We start from the raw sequence: 8236 nt of genomic DNA on the forward strand, positions 1-8236 counted from the left end.
AAAAGCTCCTGCGCTGACTTAGATTCGAGCGCCCGATTATCCCCAGGGACTGCCTACGCACACCCAGCTCTCCATATAAACAAGCAGCTGAGTTTATTTTTATAAGCGCATTTTCCTTTTATTTGTCAATTTTCATATACATTCGTTTTCGATGTTTTGCCTGCTTCCCCCCACCAGCCAAGGACATACAGAGGGGATGGGAGATAGGAAACGGACTGAATTATCCCCGGCTCAAACGGCGCTCCCATAAAAATCTTATTATTTATGCAGTACATTCGCAGTGCGGAGACGTGTCCCACGCTTGATGCAGTCCTCGAATTACAATTATCTGTTGACAGTTATTTTTGCCTATTTAGCTTCCCGTCTTTATTCTCCAAATTTACCCCGAGTCCTGTGAACGATGGCAGCTTTGCGACGTACCGTTTGTCTCCCGTAGCTGCCCATCTCTTTTTGATTATCCGGGCTGGTAGAATAAACCAATTAATAGATCGTTTTTGAGTCACGGGCTTACATTTGGTACAAATTGATTGTGAGAGTGCTCGACTCTGTAAGATCATCTGGCCGGTTTCTTTACTTCTCAAACATTCTTTAAAGGGAACTTAAATTTCCATTAATCGCATTTTTTTTTTCCCCAGCAAAAAAGTATTGAAATATTTAATTGAATACTGATTAAGGACCTTTTTTATTCTTCCGTGGTCGAACGGAGGCAGGGGACTGCAGCAAGCCGGTGAACTGTTTCGGGGCTCGGTTTGGTTCTGCCCGGTGACCGAGGTGAGAGGGGCTGCGGCTGGGAGGCAGCCCGGTGCCTCGGGGCGCGGCGGCTCCCGCCCGGGCTCCCCGGTGCCCGCAGCCGCCGACACGCCGCGCTGCCGCACGCGTGACGCCGCGCCGAGCCCTCGCGTGTCGCGCCTGCCGCCCCTGGCCGCTCCTGCCGGGGCTGAGCCCACAGCTGGCCGCTGCCAAATCCACGGGGTGCCCCGCAGGAATCTGGAGAAGAGCTAAAAATCCTCAGCCCAAACGTGCTTTTTACACCCAGCCGTGTCCGCCTCGTTCCCGGCACTTCTCACGCAGGGCGCGGGATGTGAGTGGGGTGGGCAGCGAGCGCCGGAGCGAGCACATTCCACTCCAGATTCCAGCCAGCCCTCCAAGGTTACAGGGTTGTGTTTTTTCCTTGTCCTTTCTTTCATTACATTCAGGGTTGTTTCACGGGGTTCGCTACTGCTCTGATTGCATTTCGAGATGATATTAGCTCTGCAGAGAATTCCATGAGGGTCCCGGTAAGGTTATGCAGGGGTGGGAAATTTATTTGGATGCTCCTAATTCCTCTGTAGATTGTATCGGCTCCAAGACTTTTTAAGAAGGGCAACAGTTTTTATTTGTGCATATATACATATTTGCACGGAAAGTTGTAATAAGAAAAGCAAATCATTCTTTAGAATATAACAGATGTTGGAAGGATGTTCATTTAGCAAAAGATGAAATCAAATCCATGCAACAATTTTTTACAGCTTTATTTTGCACAGCCTCTCAGAAGTCAGGGAAGAGAAGAGTCACTAACTCATCCAGTTTGCAGTCCTTCGACCTTGTTAGTGTAGCTTTTTCCCTCTTTCTATTGCTGCTCAGTTAGGGTAGTTAGAAATATCTCAGACTGTCTTGTTTCCATAATTTCCCTCTGGAAAATAATCCCCTTTCCAATGTAAGCACTGTCTTTGCCTATGCACTTACAAAATATATTTTAAACAACTCCATTTCTACTCTCTAAGGTAAAAAAGAAAGTAAAAAAATCTTTAAGTCCAACTCAAGGTGGCTGCTTGCAGAGATTGTGGGGAGGGAGCACTTTCAGAGAGGGTTTGCCATCAGGACATTGTTATATGGATTTTTGCTTTGTATAACAGACTGACTCAGGTTTTGTATGCTTTTTATTAAAAGCCTGCATTTTCTTCTGACTGCACAATCCCAATTTGTTCCACTGGAAAGTTCCTTGGATAGTAGCTCCCCACAGTTCCTCATTTGCAAAAATCCCAGTTACTCTACAAGCAAATCGAATTGTTTTTTTCAACACCGTTTTTTTTTCAATGTGGTGCTAACAAGACCACTATGCTCAGAGATGCTCTCAGTATTTCAGGATTTGGTTTGTAGCTGGACCCTGATCTTGTCAGTGGCTTGGCATTGGTCAGCTTCCACAATCGTGCTATATAACAATGTGGTTCAAAATATTTCAGGACGCAGACAAACAGCTCAGTCTCGATTTCCTGAGCAGCAGTGACAATGGTGAAGAAACGTGGGAAACAGAGGTTTGTACCAAGCAAAGACATTTTTGCAATGTCAGGGTGTTTGACCGTGATAATGGTGAGCTCTGGATATTTAAGGTTCAGTTAATAGAGGTTTTATTTCATTTGATTTACTCCAGATGGTCTCAGCCACAACACAGAGACTTAGACAGCAACCAGAGCTGCAGCATGCAGGAGTATCTGAGTAATGAATTTTCATTTGGCCCACAACAGATAACAGCCTGGGCAGCACTTGGATCTGTAGCAGCTTGGATTCCAGAGCTATACACTGCATAGGGGGAGGAGGAGAGGGCGAGGGCGGGGGCTGCTGCTTTTCACAGCACAGTGAAAGCCAGATCCACGTATGCCAAGAAAATAATCTTAAAATTATGTTAACAGTTTTCTGCATTGCAGAGTGATAAATCCTGAACTAACAACAATCAGAAGAGTTTAGTCAGCCTTGGTCTGCAGTGATAGTATTGGCTCTGCTTCTCCATCATTATTGGTGTAGGTCCAACAAAGCCAACCTTGTTATGACCTAACCCCACTTCAGTTACAACTGCCCTAATCAGCCCAAGGTCTAATATGTTAACAAAGGTTTTACATGATCCAAAATTCCCAGCAGATCTACTGGAGCATGACCAGTACCAGCTAAATTTGCAACACATCTCTACGCTAACATAGACAACAGAAAGATAAAGTACCCTTTGCACTTCCATTTATGAGTTAAATAATTTTTTTTCTGTGTGCAAATACATCATTCACAAGTATAAACTGTTGGTTTATTCAGTAAGATTTTGATTTCTTTGGTCATGTTTCAAATAGGTCAAGATTAAGTATATCCAAGATTACGGGAAAAGAGGGAAAATGCCTTGCTGTGAACACCTACCAGTTAATAATAAAGGAGAAACTGGCAGGAAACCTTGGAGGTAATTGTAATGGTACGATTAGAGTTATTATTGGTGTGGTAGAATTCAAAGAGGATAATGCAAAAGGCAGATTATACTCAATAAATATGAAAGTTGCTGATGCCTTCTGGGAAACACTAGAAGCTTTTCTCTGTAGCAACTATTTGTTGCAAGTGTAACACTATTGTTAGCGATTACCCCTTTGCTTTTCTTTACTAGCAGAAAGGCTAGCATGTAAAATCAGATTTTGGTGTGTGTGTGTACTTTCCTTCTGCAGATCATTTTGCAGCAAAATGCAAAGTGTTCTTTCAAGGTGGTGAATGCCAAGAAAAGCAGCTTCTGCAGGCTACAAACAGCACAGAGCAAATCACAGGGCATAGGTGTCCTCAATTTACCTTCATCATTCCCACTGGTGCTTGGATTCAAATGCAGAACATCACTTCAGGCATAGCTTGTGCTGCAGGGGCCAAAGGGTCCTAAAAAAATCAAAGGGCACATTCCTGGTTTTGCATTGGCCTTGGCATGGGAAGAAAAGCAGATTAGAATAAGGTAGTAAGTGCCCACATGCAATAATGCTTGTATAAAGTGGCATCTGCTGCCTCTTCCCTCAGATCACTGTCAGTGACCCCAGGATGTTGTTGGAAATGGTATACGACTGGCACATGTTCTGCTCCGACCACCTTTGACTGCAGCATGGTCCTGTGCGCAGAGGTGTGCTGTGGCTTTACGGCCGCCTTTCCTCAGCCTGGCTACGTGCCCGCAAGGTGGGCAAGGGAGAAGGAGGAATGGGATGGCACAAGGAGCAGCAGCCACACCTGGAAGAAGGTCAGTTTCACCCTCTCTCCCTAGCACTCAGGATGTCTTCCAAGCAGCCCATGGCCAGGGAGCAGGCTGTCTCCCCACTCACCTCTGTTGCCCCCACACTGGCTTTAAACACTGCCTCCAGCCCTGGGCTTGATTCAGCAGATGCTGGAGTGCTGCCCAGGTGTGAAAGGAGAGGCTGTGAGCTCCCATCTCGCCTTCTGCTCCCAAGAGAAACATCTGCCCTCTTTGCCTCCTCCTGCCCTCAGTACAGCCTGGTTTCGTAGCTCATGCTAGGTTGCTCTAACTTCCGCTGAACAGCCTGCTTCACAATGCAAGGAGCAGAAAGGTTTCTTTCAAGTCTTCAGACCCAATTCCACTTCTTTTCCCTCCAACAATTTTTCTTCAGTCCTTCTACTGGGCTATAGGCTGGCTTATATGTAGCATATGAGTGGTGTAGGTTGTCCACTGTTGGAGGCAGAGGGATGACACGAGCACAGAACCTACAGAGATTAGGGAAGAACAGAATTTTCTAATCACCACAGAGTATGTGTCTCCATCACAAAGGCAAATCAACCCTCGTCTCCTTTTTTTTTTACTTTTTTTTTTTTTTGGGTAAGGGTTTCCAACACAATATAAAAAAGACAAGAGAAACATGAGATCATCCAGTGCTGGATTTGAGGGAGACAAACACTCCTTCATGTGTGTATTCTCCTGCTAGCTCTGTATAATCTTTAGGGAGAAGCATAAATACTGAGTAATTTTATTAACTGGCTCTTTTATGGGCTTGTTCAGGCCAAATTTGGATTTTGTAAAACAAATAAACAGCATCTTTCTTTTTTGAAATCAAGAATGTAAGAAAGTATAAACAGGGGGATATTAGGTTTTCCAATTAAAAGAATTATCTTATATAATTAAAATTCCCACCACCACCTCCCAGGTTCTGTGGTGCCAGGAATGAAAAAAGTACAAATGCAAATGACAGTAACTTTTTCACTTCCACTGCCCAAGCAAAATGAATGTCTTGTTACAAGAAAAAAAAACAGGAAAAGAAAAAAAAAAAAGTGATGATTGAAGTTCTGTTTTCTTGAGTGCAGGTGTTAGTAATAGCATAAGAGAAAATGTGTATAGTTTTTAGGCTGTTGTTGTTCCACTGAAGTTTCTGGCCTGGTAAAATGGAGATCTGAAAAAATCTGATAATCAGTTAAAAAGGAGAACCATAATTGTTTTTAAAGGGGAACATCAGAAGCCAATAACACCTTTTACCCTGGATATCCAGAGTAATGTGTGTTTGATACCTCTGGAGGGAAGTGTTGAAAATCATTTGCTGCTCTCTGAAAATGTTTTGTTACCTATGTGTGTAAGGTAGCCGATGAGTTAAAAATGGATAGTGCCAGGGTTTCTTTGGTTACCTCCAGACAAACTCTCTTTATATTGTCTAAATTACATGTCAATCAAACAATAGCATACAAACCCTTGAGATCTGATCCCAAACATTTTTTTAAAAGTGTGCGTGGTGTGTCCATCTATCTCTATACATGTATTTATGCCAACTGCATAGAAGACATTCTCTGCTGCTGAGATCTCAAATCATTCCTAAAATTACACAGTCTTAAATTAAAAGCTGGTTAACACAAAGACAAGAGCATAAAAATATTATTGTCTAACCTTAGTCTTATAAATCAGTGGTTGAAACAGAAACTAAGCTGCGGAGCCCTGACTTCCATTTGATTGAATGACTTTTGAATCACGTTTCCCACATCCAAAGATAGATCTGTCTAAGTTAGTTGCAATTTGCATTTTAAGTCAAAGGAAATGCAATATCCAGTCAAATATGCTTTTCCATTGAAGTTGGTTGATTCAATTTTGCCACTTGTAAGTGTTTTGAGCCAGCAGAATTCTCCACTGAGTTTGCAGGAGTGGTATTTAACTTGCATCATATGTGGCAAATTGCTCGGTGCAATTTAGGCAATATTAACCTAAAGGGAAAAGAAAGATCTGTCACTTAAATCTGGGCTGACTCCTTCGTACAACATCGTAATTGGCGAGTTTGCTTTCATCCTCCTCTCGGTTGCTTTGTCATGTTTGACAATGTACACATTTGAAAATTAATGGGTTAATCACCTGCATAATGGCTTTATACCAAACACCAAAAGGATCTTCCTGGATTTTGTTTGCAATTTTGAATAAGCATCTTCATTTGCACTGCTGGGACAGTGCCTTTATGAAACAGGCTGGTTTTAGGAAGGAGAGATACTTCTTTCTTTTTCAAATTCTGGAAATGCTGAAAATAAGTTTTCATTTTGGATTTTGCATTTCTTTTAACAACAAAGTCAGTCAGTACCTGTATGACTATTCACTTCATTGAGTCTGTTCTCCTTTAAAAATAAGATTTTCCATCACTTTCGTTATAAAGATGGATTCACACACAAAATTTAACATGCACTCTGCTTTTTTACTTTTTTTGAAGTATCAAACATGACTTTCCAACACATTTCTAAACTCTAAAAAGTGAGATTAAAATATCCAAAAAGTTTGGGAAAAAAAACCCCAACCAAATACAAAACCTGGTATTTTGATGCTGGGTAAAGGGGCGTTATTTTAACAAATATTTCATCTTGAAACTTTCCAAGTAGCTCAGTGCAACGTTTTTACAAAATCTGTAGCACTGTGTGCTGACTGACAGGGCACAAGCTTCTGGAAACATCTAATTGTAGCTCTTCAGGGTCGGTAGCTTATCACAACCATTTGAATAGTCACTCTTAGACAAATACAAGAGTAATATGATACCCAGTCTTACACCCTCAAACCATAAAGTAAACTTGTTTTTCCATGAAGCAATTAGAAGGATACATTTAGACATATCCTTAAAATAAACAACATAAGCATATCTGAAAACATTATTTAATGTTGTAACTTGTGGGTTCTTGGAATGACAGTTTACAGTTACTGAAATACCAGAGAAAATATTGATCAAGACGTGCAGGGAACATACATGGGAAAGTCAGGGTCATGACTGGATGGATGAAGGAATTTCTACTCTAACCCAGATTTTGCACAATGATTCCCCTTCTCTGGTTTACAACCCAGGAGAGGGTAAGTGCCAGAATACAATAAAAGCCCCCAGTATCTCCTGTGCTTCTGGCCCTTGCACATTTATTTGCTTTTCTATTTGCCGTCTAGAACTATTATTCCTGTTAATTAATTCATTAATATAAAAAAACCTCCTGATGCCATATATCAATTATAAAGGATGCCACCTCATGATCTCATACTGTTTAATTCTGAGTTTCGCCTAATTTACACCAGGAATCCATCGCTGCCCTTACAGCCACAGTCAAAGCACCAGGAGTCCCCGAAAACAGAAGTGGCAGTAGCTGGGGCTTATGTCTGGGTCGTTCCTGCTTTCCAAAAGGCCCTCTCCCAACTGCTGCTGGGTATCACCTCAGCCAGCAGCTTGTGCCTGTAATGAAACTCATCCCAGACATCCCTGGAGTTAAGGAAGCACAAGCCTCTTGTATTTTTCCAATGGCCTCTTAGCCAGAACTAATTTGGGGTCCAGCCCTGCAATGGTCAGTGTCTTCTCGAGGAGTTGTTCATGTTGCAGACTTGGGGACTGGGTGTAAAAGCCCGAACCTGAACCTGAGCACAGGAACAGGAATAAAAGGCTGCTGTGTATGGAACTATCGCCCAGGGTCTGCAGACCTGAAGGCACAACCCTATATCAGCACCCCCTGCTCTTTCTCCTTTCATGCCCTCGGTGAAGGTCATGTTTGCTCTTCAAAGAAACAAACACAAAGAGGGTAAAATCTGCTTCAAAATTTAAAGATAAGCTTCAGAAAGGCAAAGAATATCGGCCCATTTATTATACCTCTCTAGCCAATGATGCAGCCTTTTTATCCCCTTAAACCACTGTTTTTCCCTTGCTTATTTGTCTTTTTTTCAAGAATTTTCAGATGCCGGTGTAACCACAGTTTTCCTGTCAGAACTGCTACACTGAAACATCTTTCAGTGGATCCAGTGTACTCTGTAGTTTCTGGAGTTTATAACACAGCCATAAAAAATTGCTCAAGGCTGAATCTTGGCATATTAAGTGTCATCACAGAGGTAATTGCTTTTCTTTAAACACCTAGAAAAAAAAAAACAACCAACATCTGAAGTTGCCAAAAGGCTATCATGTCCAAACACCTACACTTCCACAGAAGGTTTTCTTGGCTTTTATTCTAGTCTTTCTTTGCATTTTTTTCCTCTCAGCTG

Source organism: Phalacrocorax carbo, chromosome 8 (genome assembly GCF_963921805.1).
Source record: "Phalacrocorax carbo chromosome 8, bPhaCar2.1, whole genome shotgun sequence".
Classification (NCBI taxonomy): Eukaryota; Metazoa; Chordata; class Aves; order Suliformes; family Phalacrocoracidae; genus Phalacrocorax; species Phalacrocorax carbo.